A 19,017-nucleotide genomic window follows, 5' to 3' on the forward strand; every position below is an offset into this window, starting at 1 on the left:
CCTGTTTCTTTTACTGCCAACCCCCCTGGCCCCTCGTCTTCCACCTACTTCCCGCTCTATTATGCCTTCTCCTTTTTTGCTCTCTTCTATGGCCCTTTGAAAAGGAATGCAGGCCCAGCTAAGCCTCATGAAGGAAATCTACCAACAAAAGATGCATTCCTCACTTGTGGGAGGTGCTGTGAGACGAGTAAGAAGGGCTGAAGGGGTGATTGGGTTGTTGAGTTGGGAAGCACCAGAGGCGTAGCCAGGATTGTCTAGCAAATGGGGCCTGAAGCCGATGTAGTTGGGACCACTGCACCGACAAACATATCTGTAAATGCCAACACAGAGCTGCTGAGTGGGCATTTACAGGTTTTGGGTGGGCCTTGGAAATTCAAAGGAAGGCAACATGGAAATTCAGTTTCCTGCTCTCAGAGGAAGGAGTGTCGACAGCCCAATGGGTTAATGCACCTACTGCAGCCTCCTATGTGTAGCCTGCAGGCGACACATTCAGTTGCTGGTGAGATGCTGATACAGATGTGCTTGCTATGCAGGGGCCGGTGGTCACTTCACAGCGCCTCGAGAAGGTGTCCTGTTTGAGTCGCAGTGCAAATATCTTATCAACCATGACCCGTAGATTACACTTTTTCCCCTCGTTTTTTCCAGTCAGTTGGGGCCAGAGAGACAAGCTTTTGTATGGGTGTTACCAAGGCCAGAGTGCAGGAAACAAAGGCACAACTGTCAGTAGGAATGCAGGTATCGAAGGGACATTAGCTGTTGGCTGATCGTGCAGGGCAATGCATACCCATTTTCAATAAAAAAAACATGTTTTTTAAAAACATGCCGCACACTGGATTAGAACTCAGGTCTCCAGCCTGCCAGGACCAAGCACTTTCCGCTTGAGCCACTGGTGGCTGCGCTTCTGAGAGCAGCTTTTGGGCCTATTTATCTTTCGTCTGCATGCCCCTGTCAGCATACCCATTTGCATTGTGAAACATGTTCACTGCAGAAAATGGGGATAGAACATCTGGCCCCCCACTCCACCAAATACCAGCTAACTGCAATGGCCTAGAGGTTAAGTGCTTGCGTTACAGCGCAGGGGGCCTGGGTTCGAGTCCTGCTTTCCGCACATAAATGGATTAGTTGTGTAATCTCATTGTACACCTTCTAAAAGGTTCAGTGGTTATGAAAAGAGTTCCTTGGTAAAGGGGGGTGGGAGGCGGGACTGAGGAAGTGCAGGTTAAAGGAGGAGGAGGAGGAGGAGGAGGAGGTGGGGCAGGTTAAAGGGGGCGGTAGGGAGGCGGGACTGAGGAAGTGCAGGTTAAAGGAGGAGGAGGTGGGGCAGGTTAAAGGGGGCGGTAGGGCAGGATAAATGGGTCCCTGTGGGGCTGGGTAGGTCTAGAAGGACATGGTGCAGGTTCTCGGGTAAAGGGAGGGTGCAGGAAAGCAGAGAGGCGGGACTGGGGAGACGAGGACGTACAGGGTAAAAGGGAAGCAGAAGTGCAGGGTAAATTAAGGGGGTGTGGGGTCCATTCCACACCTTCCACTGGGCACCCTTTTTCCCCTCCTCAATGCCTCCTTTCCCCACATTAGGACCCTCCTTTACACACCCATCCCTCCACAACGCTGGGCCCTCTTCCCCACCGTTCCTAGGGCCAACTTATTCTCTCTCTCCCTCCCCAGGGCCCACTTTATCCTACCTCCCCACATGCCCCTCTGGACGTACCCCCGCTCCCCCTCCCCTCCCCTCATCCAGCACCTGCTCCTCTCCACAGGGACCCTTTCATCCAGCCCTACCTTCCCCCTTTAGCCTGGCCCGCCGCCCCTTCCTTTTTTACCCTGCACCGTCCCGCATCTCTGCTTTTCTCCACCACGGAACTCTTTTCATAGCCACTGAATCTTTTAGAAGGAGTGTGGTTACCCACAACTGTACATGGAGATTACCTAACTACTTAGCTTATGTGCCGAAAGCAGGACTCGAACCCAGGCCCCCCCAGCGCTGCAAAGGAAGCACTTAACCTCTAGGCCACTGCAGTTAGCTGGTATTCGGTGGAGCGGGGGGCCAGATGTTCTATCCTCGTTGGTTTCAGTGAACACGTTTCACAATGCAAAGGGGTATGCCCACAGGGGCATGCAGGAGAAAGATATATACGCCCAAAACCTACTCTCAGAAGCACAGCCCCAGTGGCTCAAGTGGTAGGTGCTGGGTCTCCCAATGCTGGAGCCCTGAGTTCTAATACAATGTCCGGTATGTCCTGGGGATTTAAAAAAAAAAAAACGTTTTTTATTGAAAATGGGGATGCATTGCCCTGCGCAATCAGCCAACAGCTAACGCCCCTTCAATGCCTGCGTTCCCCTAACAGTTGTGCCTTTCTTTTCTGCACTCTGGCCTTGGTAACACCCATACACAAGCTTGCCTCTCTGGCCCCAACTGACTGGAAAAAAACGAGGGGAAAAGGTGTAATCTACGGGTCATGGTTGATACCATAATTGCACTGGGACTCAAACAGGACACCTTCTCGTGGTGCTGTGAGGTGACCCACCGGCCCCTGCATAGCAAGCAAACCTGTATCAGCATCTCACCAGCAACGGAATGTGTCGCCTGCAGGCTACGCACAGGAGGCTGCAGTAGGTGCATTAACCCATTGGGCTGTCCACCCTCCTTCCTCTGGGAGCTGGAAACTGAATTTCCATGTTGCCTTTCTTTGGCACATTAGATCTAGCTTTCACCCCAATTCAGAGGATGTTTTGCTTCACAGAGAGATGATAATCATTGTGAGGTGTGAGCGACTAATAGCTAAGCAGGTCAGTTAAATCTTTGACTTTGTCATTGGGGTGTATTGATATGCGCAGTGCAGTCTTTTGCCCTGTGTTACTGCATGCTTTCATATTGCTGCTTGTTCATGATTCTTAAATGTAAACCTGGAGGGAAACGGGCAGAGGTCTGCGCCCTGCGTCCTCCACGCGTCCCTAACGCTCCCAAACGCGACCACAGCCCATACGGGCACAGCCCTATGTCCTATGCAGCCCCTCTGGTGCAGCCACCCACACAACTTAGGGTTAGGATCTGTGCTCTTGCACGTAGGCCTGGCCACCTAAGCCCCAGAAAGTGTCACAGCCTGCTTTGTAAACCTTAGTGACGTGGCCTAGGTGAAGATGATCTTGATGGAATACTCATGCCTTTTTCCTCCCAGAAGCCACCTGGGAGCATAGTAAAATGAAGGGGTGTTCCTACTCTGCTGCCCTCTGTTTACCCTTTGCCTAAGTGACATTAGTTCTGGGCTCTCCAGGCAAATGTATCCATCCGGGAGAGAGCTAGGAATAGGACGTCTCTTTCGGCAGGCACAGTGGGGAAGACTCAGAGAGCTGCATGCCTGAGACATCTTTCCTTGTCCCTCACTCATTGTTGTGTTCCCTAACTTCTAACTCTCTGCCAGGCCAGGCCCTGTTTCTTTTACTGCCAACCCCCCTGGCCCCTCGTCTTCCACCTACTTCCCGCTCTATTATGCCTTCTCCTTTTTTGCTCTCTTCTATGGCCCTTTGAAAAGGAATGCAGGCCCAGCTAAGCCTCATGAAGGAAATCTACCAACAAAAGATGCATTCCTCACTTGTGGGAGGTGCTGTGAGACGAGTAAGAAGGGCTGAAGGGGTGATTGGGTTGTTGAGTTGGGAAGCACCAGAGGCGTAGCCAGGATTGTCTAGCAAATGGGGCCTGAAGCCGATGTAGTTGGGACCACTGCACCGACAAACATATCTGTAAATGCCAACACAGAGCTGCTGAGTGGGCATTTACAGGTTTTGGGTGGGCCTTGGAAATTCAAAGGAAGGCAACATGGAAATTCAGTTTCCTGCTCTCAGAGGAAGGAGTGTCGACAGCCCAATGGGTTAATGCACCTACTGCAGCCTCCTATGTGTAGCCTGCAGGCGACACATTCAGTTGCTGGTGAGATGCTGATACAGATGTGCTTGCTATGCAGGGGCCGGTGGTCACTTCACAGCGCCTCGAGAAGGTGTCCTGTTTGAGTCGCAGTGCAAATATCTTATCAACCATGACCCGTAGATTACACTTTTTCCCCTCGTTTTTTCCAGTCAGTTGGGGCCAGAGAGACAAGCTTTTGTATGGGTGTTACCAAGGCCAGAGTGCAGGAAACAAAGGCACAACTGTCAGTAGGAATGCAGGTATCGAAGGGACATTAGCTGTTGGCTGATCGTGCAGGGCAATGCATACCCATTTTCAATAAAAAAAACATGTTTTTTAAAAACATGCCGCACACTGGATTAGAACTCAGGTCTCCAGCCTGCCAGGACCAAGCACTTTCCGCTTGAGCCACTGGTGGCTGCGCTTCTGAGAGCAGCTTTTGGGCCTATTTATCTTTCGTCTGCATGCCCCTGTCAGCATACCCATTTGCATTGTGAAACATGTTCACTGCAGAAAATGGGGATAGAACATCTGGCCCCCCACTCCACCAAATACCAGCTAACTGCAATGGCCTAGAGGTTAAGTGCTTGCGTTACAGCGCAGGGGGCCTGGGTTCGAGTCCTGCTTTCCGCACATAAATGGATTAGTTGTGTAATCTCATTGTACACCTTCTAAAAGGTTCAGTGGTTATGAAAAGAGTTCCTTGGTAAAGGGGGGTGGGAGGCGGGACTGAGGAAGTGCAGGTTAAAGGAGGAGGAGGAGGAGGTGGGGCAGGTTAAAGGGGGCGGTAGGGAGGCGGGACTGAGGAAGTGCAGGTTAAAGGAGGAGGAGGTGGGGCAGGTTAAAGGGGGCGGTAGGGCAGGATAAATGGGTCCCTGTGGGGCTGGGTAGGTCTAGAAGGACATGGTGCAGGTTCTCGGGTAAAGGGAGGGTGCAGGAAAGCAGAGAGGCGGGACTGGGGAGACGAGGACGTACAGGGTTAAAGGAAAGCAGAGAGGCAGTGCAGGGTAAATTAAGGGGGTGTGGGGTACATTCCACACCTTCCACTGGGCACCCTTTTCCCCTCCTCAGTGCCTCCTTTCCCCACATTAGGACCCTCCTTTACACACCCATCCCTCCACAACGCTGGGCCCTCTTCCCCACCGTTCCTAGGGCCAACTTATTCTCTCTCTCCCTCCCAGGGCCTACTTTATCCTACCTCCCCACATGCCCCTCTGGACCTACCCCACCTCCCCTCCCCTCCCCTCATCCAGCACCTGCTCCTCTCCACAGGGACCCTTTCATCCAGGCCTACCTTCCCCCTTTAGCCTGGCCCGCCGCCCCTTCCATGTTTACCCTGCACCGTCCCGCATCTCTGCTTTTCTCCACCACAGAACTCTTTTCAAAGCCACTGAACCTTTTAGAAGGAGTGTGGTTACCCACAACTGTACATGAAGTGGGAGGCGGGACTGAGGAAGTGAAGGTTAAAGGAGGAGGAGGTGGGGCAGGATAAATGGGTCCCTGTGGGGCTGGGTAGGTCTAGAAGGACATGGTGCAGGTTCTCGGGTAAAGGGAGGGTGCAGGAAAGCAGAGAGGCGGGACTGGGGAGACGAGGACGTACAGGGTAAAAGGAAAGCAGAGAAGCAGAAGTGCAGGGTAAATTAAGGGGGTGTGGGGTCCATTCCACACCTTCCACTGGGCACCCTTTTTCCCCTCCTCAATGCCTCCTTTCCCCACATTAGGACCCTCCTTTACACACCCATCCCTCCACAACGCTGGGCCCTCTTCCCCACCGTTCCTAGGGCCAACTTATTCTCTCTCTCCCTCCCCAGGGCCCACTTTATCCTACCTCCCCACATGCCCCTCTGGACGTACCCCCGCTCCCCCTACCCTCCCCTCATCCAGCACCTGCTCCTCTCCACAGGGACCCTTTCATCCAGCCCTCCCTTCCCCCTTTAGCCTGGCCCGCCGCCCCTTCCTTTTTTACCCTGCACCGTCCCGCATCTCTGCTTTTCTCCACCACGGAACTCTTTTCATAGCCACTGAATCTTTTAGAAGGAGTGTGGTTACCCACAACTGTACATGGAGATTACCTAACTACTTAGCTTATGTGCCGAAAGCAGGACTCGAACCCAGGCCCCCCAGCGCTGCAAAGGAAGCACTTAACCTCTAGGCCACTGCAGTTAGCTGGTATTCGGTGGAGCGGGGGGGCCAGATGTTCTATCCTCGTTGGTTTCAGTGAACACGTTTCACAATGCAAAGGGGTATGCCCACAGGGGCATGCAGGAGAAAGATATATACGCCCAAAACCTACTCTCAGAAGCACAGCCCCAGTGGCTCAAGTGGTAGGTGCTGGGTCTCCCAATGCTGGAGCCCTGAGTTCTAATACAATGTCCGGTATGTCCTGGGGATTTAAAAAAAAAAAAAGTTTTTTATTGAAAATGGGGATGCATTGCCCTGCGCAATCAGCCAACAGCTAACGCCCCTTCAATACCTGCGTTCCCCTAACAGTTGTGCCTTTCTTTTCTGCACTCTGGCCTTGGTAACACCCATACACAAGCTTGCCTCTCTGGCCCCAACTGACTGGAAAAAAACGAGGGGAAAAGGTGTAATCTACGGGTCATGGTTGATACCATAATTGCACTGGGACTCAAACAGGACACCTTCTCGTGGTGCTGTGAGGTGACCCACCGGCCCCTGCATAGCAAGCAAACCTGTATCAGCATCTCACCAGCAACGGAATGTGTCGCCTGCAGGCTACGCACAGGAGGCTGCAGTAGGTGCATTAACCCATTGGGCTGTCCACCCTCCTTCCTCTGGGAGCAGGAAACTGAATTTCCATGTTGCCTTTCTTTGGCACATTAGATCTAGCTTTCACCCCAATTCAGAGGATGTTTTGCTTCACAGAGAGATGATAATCATTGTGAGGTGTGAGCGACTAATAGCTAAGCAGGTCAGTTAAATCTTTGACTTTGTCATTGGGGTGTATTGATATGCGCAGTGCAGTCTTTTGCCCTGTGTTACTGCATGCTTTCATATTGCTGCTTGTTCATGATTCTTAAATGTAAACCTGGAGGGAAACGGGCAGAGGTCTGCGCCCTGCGTCCTCCACGCGTCCCTAACGCTCCCAAACGCGACCACAGCCCATACGGGCACAGCCCTATGTCCTATGCAGCCCCTCTGGTGCAGCCACCCACACAACTTAGGGTTAGGATCTGTGCTCTTGCACGTAGGCCTGGCCACCTAAGCCCCAGAAAGTGTCACAGCCTGCTTTGTAAACCTTAGTGACGTGGCCTAGGTGAAGATGATCTTGATGGAATACTCATGCCTTTTTCCTCCCAGAAGCCACCTGGGAGCATAGTAAAATGAAGGGGTGTTCCTACTCTGCTGCCCTCTGTTTACCCTTTGCCTAAGTGACATTAGTTCTGGGCTCTCCAGGCAAATGTATCCATCCGGGAGAGAGCTAGGAATAGGACGTCTCTTTCGGCAGGCACAGTGGGGAAGACTCAGAGAGCTGCATGCCTGAGACATCTTTCCTTGTCCCTCACTCATTGTTGTGTTCCCTAACTTCTAACTCTCTGCCAGGCCAGGCCCTGTTTCTTTTACTGCCAACCCCCCTGGCCCCTCGTCTTCCACCTACTTCCCGCTCTATTATGCCTTCTCCTTTTTTGCTCTCTTCTATGGCCCTTTGAAAAGGAATGCAGGCCCAGCTAAGCCTCATGAAGGAAATCTACCAACAAAAGATGCATTCCTCACTTGTGGGAGGTGCTGTGAGACGAGTAAGAAGGGCTGAAGGGGTGATTGGGTTGTTGAGTTGGGAAGCACCAGAGGCGTAGCCAGGATTGTCTAGCAAATGGGGCCTGAAGCCGATGTAGTTGGGACCACTGCACCGACAAACATATCTGTAAATGCCAACACAGAGCTGCTGAGTGGGCATTTACAGGTTTTGGGTGGGCCTTGGAAATTCAAAGGAAGGCAACATGGAAATTCAGTTTCCTGCTCTCAGAGGAAGGAGTGTCGACAGCCCAATGGGTTAATGCACCTACTGCAGCCTCCTATGTGTAGCCTGCAGGCGACACATTCAGTTGCTGGTGAGATGCTGATACAGATGTGCTTGCTATGCAGGGGCCGGTGGTCACTTCACAGCGCCTCGAGAAGGTGTCCTGTTTGAGTCGCAGTGCAAATATCTTATCAACCATGACCCGTAGATTACACTTTTTCCCCTCGTTTTTTCCAGTCAGTTGGGGCCAGAGAGACAAGCTTTTGTATGGGTGTTACCAAGGCCAGAGTGCAGGAAACAAAGGCACAACTGTCAGTAGGAATGCAGGTATCGAAGGGACATTAGCTGTTGGCTGATCGTGCAGGGCAATGCATACCCATTTTCAATAAAAAAAACATGTTTTTTAAAAACATGCCGCACACTGGATTAGAACTCAGGTCTCCAGCCTGCCAGGACCAAGCACTTACCGCTTGAGCCACTGGTGGCTGCGCTTCTGAGAGCAGCTTTTGGGCCTATTTATCTTTCGTCTGCATGCCCCTGTCAGCATACCCATTTGCATTGTGAAACATGTTCACTGCAGAAAATGGGGATAGAACATCTGGCCCCCCACTCCACCAAATACCAGCTAACTGCAATGGCCTAGAGGTTAAGTGCTTGCGTTACAGCGCAGGGGGCCTGGGTTCGAGTCCTGCTTTCCGCACATAAATGGATTAGTTGTGTAATCTCATTGTACACCTTCTAAAAGGTTCAGTGGTTATGAAAAGAGTTCCTTGGTAAAGGGGGGTGGGAGGCGGGACTGAGGAAGTGCAGGTTAAAGGAGGAGGAGGAGGTGGGGCAGGTTAAAGGGGGCGGTAGGGAGGCGGGACTGAGGAAGTGCAGGTTAAAGGAGGAGGAGGTGGGGCAGGTTAAAGGGGGCGGTAGGGCAGGATAAATGGGTCCCTGTGGGGCTGGGTAGGTCTAGAAGGACATGGTGCAGGTTCTCGGGTAAAGGGAGGGTGCAGGAAAGCAGAGAGGCGGGACTGGGGAGACGAGGACGTACAGGGTAAAAGGGAAGCAGAAGTGCAGGGTAAATTAAGGGGGTGTGGGGTCCATTCCACACCTTCCACTGGGCACCCTTTTTCCCCTCCTCAATGCCTCCTTTCCCCACATTAGGACCCTCCTTTACACACCCATCCCTCCACAACGCTGGGCCCTCTTCCCCACCGTTCCTAGGGCCAACTTATTCTCTCTCTCCCTCCCCAGGGCCCACTTTATCCTACCTCCCCACATGCCCCTCTGGACGTACCCCCGCTCCCCCTCCCCTCCCCTCATCCAGCACCTGCTCCTCTCCACAGGGACCCTTTCATCCAGCCCTACCTTCCCCCTTTAGCCTGGCCCGCCGCCCCTTCCTTTTTTACCCTGCACCGTCCCGCATCTCTGCTTTTCTCCACCACGGAACTCTTTTCATAGCCACTGAATCTTTTAGAAGGAGTGTGGTTACCCACAACTGTACATGGAGATTACCTAACTACTTAGCTTATGTGCCGAAAGCAGGACTCGAACCCAGGCCCCCCCAGCGCTGCAAAGGAAGCACTTAACCTCTAGGCCACTGCAGTTAGCTGGTATTCGGTGGAGCGGGGGGCCAGATGTTCTATCCTCGTTGGTTTCAGTGAACACGTTTCACAATGCAAAGGGGTATGCCCACAGGGGCATGCAGGAGAAAGATATATACGCCCAAAACCTACTCTCAGAAGCACAGCCCCAGTGGCTCAAGTGGTAGGTGCTGGGTCTCCCAATGCTGGAGCCCTGAGTTCTAATAAAATGTCCGGTATGTCCTGGGGATTTAAAAAAAAAAAAACGTTTTTTATTGAAAATGGGGATGCATTGCCCTGCGCAATCAGCCAACAGCTAACGCCCCTTCAATGCCTGCGTTCCCCTAACAGTTGTGCCTTTCTTTTCTGCACTCTGGCCTTGGTAACACCCATACACAAGCTTGCCTCTCTGGCCCCAACTGACTGGAAAAAAACGAGGGGAAAAGGTGTAATCTACGGGTCATGGTTGATACCATAATTGCACTGGGACTCAAACAGGACACCTTCTCGTGGTGCTGTGAGGTGACCCACCGGCCCCTGCATAGCAAGCAAACCTGTATCAGCATCTCACCAGCAACGGAATGTGTCGCCTGCAGGCTACGCACAGGAGGCTGCAGTAGGTGCATTAACCCATTGGGCTGTCCACCCTCCTTCCTCTGGGAGCTGGAAACTGAATTTCCATGTTGCCTTTCTTTGGCACATTAGATCTAGCTTTCACCCCAATTCAGAGGATGTTTTGCTTCACAGAGAGATGATAATCATTGTGAGGTGTGAGCGACTAATAGCTAAGCAGGTCAGTTAAATCTTTGACTTTGTCATTGGGGTGTATTGATATGCGCAGTGCAGTCTTTTGCCCTGTGTTACTGCATGCTTTCATATTGCTGCTTGTTCATGATTCTTAAATGTAAACCTGGAGGGAAACGGGCAGAGGTCTGCGCCCTGCGTCCTCCACGCGTCCCTAACGCTCCCAAACGCGACCACAGCCCATACGGGCACAGCCCTATGTCCTATGCAGCCCCTCTGGTGCAGCCACCCACACAACTTAGGGTTAGGATCTGTGCTCTTGCACGTAGGCCTGGCCACCTAAGCCCCAGAAAGTGTCACAGCCTGCTTTGTAAACCTTAGTGACGTGGCCTAGGTGAAGATGATCTTGATGGAATACTCATGCCTTTTTCCTCCCAGAAGCCACCTGGGAGCATAGTAAAATGAAGGGGTGTTCCTACTCTGCTGCCCTCTGTTTACCCTTTGCCTAAGTGACATTAGTTCTGGGCTCTCCAGGCAAATGTATCCATCCGGGAGAGAGCTAGGAATAGGACGTCTCTTTCGGCAGGCACAGTGGGGAAGACTCAGAGAGCTGCATGCCTGAGACATCTTTCCTTGTCCCTCACTCATTGTTGTGTTCCCTAACTTCTAACTCTCTGCCAGGCCAGGCCCTGTTTCTTTTACTGCCAACCCCCCTGGCCCCTCGTCTTCCACCTACTTCCCGCTCTATTATGCCTTCTCCTTTTTTGCTCTCTTCTATGGCCCTTTGAAAAGGAATGCAGGCCCAGCTAAGCCTCATGAAGGAAATCTACCAACAAAAGATGCATTCCTCACTTGTGGGAGGTGCTGTGAGACGAGTAAGAAGGGCTGAAGGGGTGATTGGGTTGTTGAGTTGGGAAGCACCAGAGGCGTAGCCAGGATTGTCTAGCAAATGGGGCCTGAAGCCGATGTAGTTGGGACCACTGCACCGACAAACATATCTGTAAATGCCAACACAGAGCTGCTGAGTGGGCATTTACAGGTTTTGGGTGGGCCTTGGAAATTCAAAGGAAGGCAACATGGAAATTCAGTTTCCTGCTCTCAGAGGAAGGAGTGTCGACAGCCCAATGGGTTAATGCACCTACTGCAGCCTCCTATGTGTAGCCTGCAGGCGACACATTCAGTTGCTGGTGAGATGCTGATACAGATGTGCTTGCTATGCAGGGGCCGGTGGTCACTTCACAGCGCCTCGAGAAGGTGTCCTGTTTGAGTCGCAGTGCAAATATCTTATCAACCATGACCCGTAGATTACACTTTTTCCCCTCGTTTTTTCCAGTCAGTTGGGGCCAGAGAGACAAGCTTTTGTATGGGTGTTACCAAGGCCAGAGTGCAGGAAACAAAGGCACAACTGTCAGTAGGAATGCAGGTATCGAAGGGACATTAGCTGTTGGCTGATCGTGCAGGGCAATGCATACCCATTTTCAATAAAAAAAACATGTTTTTTAAAAACATGCCGCACACTGGATTAGAACTCAGGTCTCCAGCCTGCCAGGACCAAGCACTTTCCGCTTGAGCCACTGGTGGCTGCGCTTCTGAGAGCAGCTTTTGGGCCTATTTATCTTTCGTCTGCATGCCCCTGTCAGCATACCCATTTGCATTGTGAAACATGTTCACTGCAGAAAATGGGGATAGAACATCTGGCCCCCCACTCCACCAAATACCAGCTAACTGCAATGGCCTAGAGGTTAAGTGCTTGCGTTACAGCGCAGGGGGCCTGGGTTCGAGTCCTGCTTTCCGCACATAAATGGATTAGTTGTGTAATCTCATTGTACACCTTCTAAAAGGTTCAGTGGTTATGAAAAGAGTTCCTTGGTAAAGGGGGGTGGGAGGCGGGACTGAGGAAGTGCAGGTTAAAGGAGGAGGAGGAGGAGGTGGGGCAGGTTAAAGGGGGCGGTAGGGAGGCGGGACTGAGGAAGTGCAGGTTAAAGGAGGAGGAGGTGGGGCAGGTTAAAGGGGGCGGTAGGGCAGGATAAATGGGTCCCTGTGGGGCTGGGTAGGTCTAGAAGGACATGGTGCAGGTTCTCGGGTAAAGGGAGGGTGCAGGAAAGCAGAGAGGCGGGACTGGGGAGACGAGGACGTACAGGGTTAAAGGAAAGCAGAGAGGCAGTGCAGGGTAAATTAAGGGGGTGTGGGGTACATTCCACACCTTCCACTGGGCACCCTTTTCCCCTCCTCAGTGCCTCCTTTCCCCACATTAGGACCCTCCTTTACACACCCATCCCTCCACAACGCTGGGCCCTCTTCCCCACCGTTCCTAGGGCCAACTTATTCTCTCTCTCCCTCCCAGGGCCTACTTTATCCTACCTCCCCACATGCCCCTCTGGACCTACCCCACCTCCCCTCCCCTCCCCTCATCCAGCACCTGCTCCTCTCCACAGGGACCCTTTCATCCAGGCCTACCTTCCCCCTTTAGCCTGGCCCGCCGCCCCTTCCATGTTTACCCTGCACCGTCCCGCATCTCTGCTTTTCTCCACCACAGAACTCTTTTCAAAGCCACTGAACCTTTTAGAAGGAGTGTGGTTACCCACAACTGTACATGAAGTGGGAGGCGGGACTGAGGAAGTGAAGGTTAAAGGAGGAGGAGGTGGGGCAGGATAAATGGGTCCCTGTGGGGCTGGGTAGGTCTAGAAGGACATGGTGCAGGTTCTCGGGTAAAGGGAGGGTGCAGGAAAGCAGAGAGGCGGGACTGGGGAGACGAGGACGTACAGGGTAAAAGGAAAGCAGAGAAGCAGAAGTGCAGGGTAAATTAAGGGGGTGTGGGGTCCATTCCACATCTTCCACTGGGCACCCTTTTTCCCCTCCTCAATGCCTCCTTTCCCCACATTAGGACCCTCCTTTACACACCCATCCCTCCACAACGCTGGGCCCTCTTCCCCACCGTTCCTAGGGCCAACTTATTCTCTCTCTCCCTCCCCAGGGCCCACTTTATCCTACCTCCCCACATGCCCCTCTGGACGTACCCCCGCTCCCCCTACCCTCCCCTCATCCAGCACCTGCTCCTCTCCACAGGGACCCTTTCATCCAGCCCTCCCTTCCCCCTTTAGCCTGGCCCGCCGCCCCTTCCTTTTTTACCCTGCACCGTCCCGCATCTCTGCTTTTCTCCACCACGGAACTCTTTTCATAGCCACTGAATCTTTTAGAAGGAGTGTGGTTACCCACAACTGTACATGGAGATTACCTAACTACTTAGCTTATGTGCCGAAAGCAGGACTCGAACCCAGGCCCCCCAGCGCTGCAAAGGAAGCACTTAACCTCTAGGCCACTGCAGTTAGCTGGTATTCGGTGGAGCGGGGGGGCCAGATGTTCTATCCTCGTTGGTTTCAGTGAACACGTTTCACAATGCAAAGGGGTATGCCCACAGGGGCATGCAGGAGAAAGATATATACGCCCAAAACCTACTCTCAGAAGCACAGCCCCAGTGGCTCAAGTGGTAGGTGCTGGGTCTCCCAATGCTGGAGCCCTGAGTTCTAATACAATGTCCGGTATGTCCTGGGGATTTAAAAAAAAAAAAAGTTTTTTATTGAAAATGGGGATGCATTGCCCTGCGCAATCAGCCAACAGCTAACGCCCCTTCAATACCTGCGTTCCCCTAACAGTTGTGCCTTTCTTTTCTGCACTCTGGCCTTGGTAACACCCATACACAAGCTTGCCTCTCTGGCCCCAACTGACTGGAAAAAAACGAGGGGAAAAGGTGTAATCTACGGGTCATGGTTGATACCATAATTGCACTGGGACTCAAACAGGACACCTTCTCGTGGTGCTGTGAGGTGACCCACCGGCCCCTGCATAGCAAGCAAACCTGTATCAGCATCTCACCAGCAACGGAATGTGTCGCCTGCAGGCTACGCACAGGAGGCTGCAGTAGGTGCATTAACCCATTGGGCTGTCCACCCTCCTTCCTCTGGGAGCAGGAAACTGAATTTCCATGTTGCCTTTCTTTGGCACATTAGATCTAGCTTTCACCCCAATTCAGAGGATGTTTTGCTTCACAGAGAGATGATAATCATTGTGAGGTGTGAGCGACTAATAGCTAAGCAGGTCAGTTAAATCTTTGACTTTGTCATTGGGGTGTATTGATATGCGCAGTGCAGTCTTTTGCCCTGTGTTACTGCATGCTTTCATATTGCTGCTTGTTCATGATTCTTAAATGTAAACCTGGAGGGAAACGGGCAGAGGTCTGCGCCCTGCGTCCTCCACGCGTCCCTAACGCTCCCAAACGCGACCACAGCCCATACGGGCACAGCCCTATGTCCTATGCAGCCCCTCTGGTGCAGCCACCCACACAACTTAGGGTTAGGATCTGTGCTCTTGCACGTAGGCCTGGCCACCTAAGCCCCAGAAAGTGTCACAGCCTGCTTTGTAAACCTTAGTGACGTGGCCTAGGTGAAGATGATCTTGATGGAATACTCATGCCTTTTTCCTCCCAGAAGCCACCTGGGAGCATAGTAAAATGAAGGGGTGTTCCTACTCTGCTGCCCTCTGTTTACCCTTTGCCTAAGTGACATTAGTTCTGGGCTCTCCAGGCAAATGTATCCATCCGGGAGAGAGCTAGGAATAGGACGTCTCTTTCGGCAGGCACAGTGGGGAAGACTCAGAGAGCTGCATGCCTGAGACATCTTTCCTTGTCCCTCACTCATTGTTGTGTTCCCTAACTTCTAACTCTCTGCCAGGCCAGGCCCTGTTTCTTTTACTGCCAACCCCCCTGGCCCCTCGTCTTCCACCTACTTCCCGCTCTATTATGCCTTCTCCTTTTTTGCTCTCTTCTATGGCCCTTTGAAAAGGAATGCAGGCCCAGCTAAGCCTCATGAAGGAAATCTACCAACAAAAGATGCATTCCTCACTTGTGGGAGGTGCTGTGAGACGAGTAAGAAGGGCTGAAGGGGTGATTGGGTTGTTGAGTTGGGAAGCACCAGAGGCGTAGCCAGGATTGTCTAGCAAATGGGGCCTGAAGCCGATGTAGTTGGGACCACTGCACCGACAAACATATCTGTAAATGCCAACACAGAGCTGCTGAGTGGGCATTTACAGGTTTTGGGTGGGCCTTGGAAATTCAAAGGAAGGCAACATGGAAATTCAGTTTCCTGCTCTCAGAGGAAGGAGTGTCGACAGCCCAATGGGTTAATGCACCTACTGCAGCCTCCTATGTGTAGCCTGCAGGCGACACATTCAGTTGCTGGTGAGATGCTGATACAGATGTGCTTGCTATGCAGGGGCCGGTGGTCACTTCACAGCGCCTCGAGAAGGTGTCCTGTTTGAGTCGCAGTGCAAATATCTTATCAACCATGACCCGTAGATTACACTTTTTCCCCTCGTTTTTTCCAGTCAGTTGGGGCCAGAGAGACAAGCTTTTGTATGGGTGTTACCAAGGCCAGAGTGCAGGAAACAAAGGCACAACTGTCAGTAGGAATGCAGGTATCGAAGGGACATTAGCTGTTGGCTGATCGTGCAGGGCAATGCATACCCATTTTCAATAAAAAAAACATGTTTTTTAAAAACATGCCGCACACTGGATTAGAACTCAGGTCTCCAGCCTGCCAGGACCAAGCACTTACCGCTTGAGCCACTGGTGGCTGCGCTTCTGAGAGCAGCTTTTGGGCCTATTTATCTTTCGTCTGCATGCCCCTGTCAGCATACCCATTTGCATTGTGAAACATGTTCACTGCAGAAAATGGGGATAGAACATCTGGCCCCCCACTCCACCAAATACCAGCTAACTGCAATGGCCTAGAGGTTAAGTGCTTGCGTTACAGCGCAGGGGGCCTGGGTTCGAGTCCTGCTTTCCGCACATAAATGGATTAGTTGTGTAATCTCATTGTACACCTTCTAAAAGGTTCAGTGGTTATGAAAAGAGTTCCTTGGTAAAGGGGGGTGGGAGGCGGGACTGAGGAAGTGCAGGTTAAAGGAGGAGGAGGAGGTGGGGCAGGTTAAAGGGGGCGGTAGGGAGGCGGGACTGAGGAAGTGCAGGTTAAAGGAGGAGGAGGTGGGGCAGGTTAAAGGGGGCGGTAGGGCAGGATAAATGGGTCCCTGTGGGGCTGGGTAGGTCTAGAAGGACATGGTGCAGGTTCTCGGGTAAAGGGAGGGTGCAGGAAAGCAGAGAGGCGGGACTGGGGAGACGAGGACGTACAGGGTAAAAGGGAAGCAGAAGTGCAGGGTAAATTAAGGGGGTGTGGGGTCCATTCCACACCTTCCACTGGGCACCCTTTTTCCCCTCCTCAATGCCTCCTTTCCCCACATTAGGACCCTCCTTTACACACCCATCCCTCCACAACGCTGGGCCCTCTTCCCCACCGTTCCTAGGGCCAACTTATTCTCTCTCTCCCTCCCCAGGGCCCACTTTATCCTACCTCCCCACATGCCCCTCTGGACGTACCCCCGCTCCCCCTCCCCTCCCCTCATCCAGCACCTGCTCCTCTCCACAGGGACCCTTTCATCCAGCCCTACCTTCCCCCTTTAGCCTGGCCCGCCGCCCCTTCCTTTTTTACCCTGCACCGTCCCGCATCTCTGCTTTTCTCCACCACGGAACTCTTTTCATAGCCACTGAATCTTTTAGAAGGAGTGTGGTTACCCACAACTGTACATGGAGATTACCTAACTACTTAGCTTATGTGCCGAAAGCAGGACTCGAACCCAGGCCCCCCCAGCGCTGCAAAGGAAGCACTTAACCTCTAGGCCACTGCAGTTAGCTGGTATTCGGTGGAGCGGGGGGCCAGATGTTCTATCCTCGTTGGTTTCAGTGAACACGTTTCACAATGCAAAGGGGTATGCCCACAGGGGCATGCAGGAGAAAGATATATACGCCCAAAACCTACTCTCAGAAGCACAGCCCCAGTGGCTCAAGTGGTAGGTGCTGGGTCTCCCAATGCTGGAGCCCTGAGTTCTAATACAATGTCCGGTATGTCCTGGGGATTTAAAAAAAAAAAAACGTTTTTTATTGAAAATGGGGATGCATTGCCCTGCGCAATCAGCCAACAGCTAACGCCCCTTCAATGCCTGCGTTCCCCTAACAGTTGTGCCTTTCTTTTCTGCACTCTGGCCTTGGTAACACCCATACACAAGCTTGCCTCTCTGGCCCCAACTGACTGGAAAAAAACGAGGGGAAAAGGTGTAATCTACGGGTCATGGTTGATACCATAATTGCACTGGGACTCAAACAGGACACCTTCTCGTGGTGCTGTGAGGTGACCCACCGGCCCCTGCATAGCAAGCAAACCTGTATCAGCATCTCACCAGCAACGGAATGTGTCGCCTGCAGGCTACGCACAGGAGGCTGCAGTAGGTGCATTAACCCATTGGGCTGTCCACCCTCCTTCCTCTGGGAGCTGGAAACTGAATTTCCATGTTGCCTTTCTTTGGCACATTAGATCTAGCTTTCACCCCAATTCAGAGGATGTTTTGCTTCACAGAGAGATGATAATCATTGTGAGGTGTGAGCGACTAATAGCTAAGCAGGTCAGTTAAATCTTTGACTTTGTCATTGGGGTGTATTGATATGCGCAGTGCAGTCTTTTGCCCTGTGTTACTGCATGCTTTCATATTGCTGCTTGTTCATGATTCTTAAATGTAAACCTGGAGGGAAACGGGCAGAGGTCTGCGCCCTGCGTCCTCCACGCGTCCCTAACGCTCCCAAACGCGACCACAGCCCATACGGGCACAGCCCTATGTCCTATGCAGCCCCTCTGGTGCAGCCACCCACACAACTTAGGGTTAGGATCTGTGCTCTTGCACGTAGGCCTGGCCACCTAAGCCCCAGAAAGTGTCACAGCCTGCTTTGTAAACCTTAGTGACGTGGCCTAGGTGAAGATGATCTTGATGGAATACTCATGCCTTTTTCCTCCCAGAAGCCACCTGGGAGCATAGTAAAATGAAGGGGTGTTCCTACTCTGCTGCCCTCTGTTTACCCTTTGCCTAAGTGACATTAGTTCTGGGCTCTCCAGGCAAATGTATCCATCCGGGAGAGAGCTAGGAATAGGACGTCTCTTTCGGCAGGCACAGTGGGGAAGACTCAGAGAGCTGCATGCCTGAGACATCTTTCCTTGTCCCTCACTCATTGTTGTGTTCCCTAACTTCTAACTCTCTGCCAGGCCAGGCCCTGTTTCTTTTACTGCCAACCCCCCTGGCCCCTCGTCTTCCACCTACTTCCCGCTCTATTATGCCTTCTCCTTTTTTGCTCTCTTCTATGGCCCTTTGAAAAGGAATGCAGGCCCAGCTAAGCCTCATGAAGGAAATCTACCAACAAAAGATGCATTCCTCACTTGTGGGAGGTGCTGTGAGACGAGTAAGAAGGGCTGAAGGGGTGATTGGGTTGTTGAGTTGGGAAGCACCAGAGGCGTAGCCAGGATTGTCTAGCAAATGGGGCCTGAAGCCGATGTAGTTGGGACCACTGCACCGACAAACATATCTGTAAATGCCAACACAGAGCTGCTGAGTGGGCATTTACAGGTTTTGGGTGGGCCTTGGAAATTCAAAGGAAGGCAACATGGAAATTCAGTTTCCTGCTCTCAGAGGAAGGAGTGTCGACAGCCCAATGGGTTAATGCACCTACTGCAGCCTCCTATGTGTAGCCTGCAGGCGACACATTCAGTTGCTGGTGAGATGCTGATACAGATGTGCTTGCTATGCAGGGGCCGGTGGTCACTTCACAGCGCCTCGAGAAGGTGTCCTGTTTGAGTCGCAGTGCAAATATCTTATCAACCATGACCCGTAGATTACACTTTTTCCCCTCGTTTTTTCCAGTCAGTTGGGGCCAGAGAGACAAGCTTTTGTATGGG

Source organism: Ambystoma mexicanum, chromosome 2p, assembly GCF_040938575.1.
Source record: "Ambystoma mexicanum isolate Mex_15411 chromosome 2p, UKY_AmexF1_1, whole genome shotgun sequence".
NCBI classification, from domain to species: Eukaryota; Metazoa; Chordata; class Amphibia; order Caudata; family Ambystomatidae; genus Ambystoma; species Ambystoma mexicanum.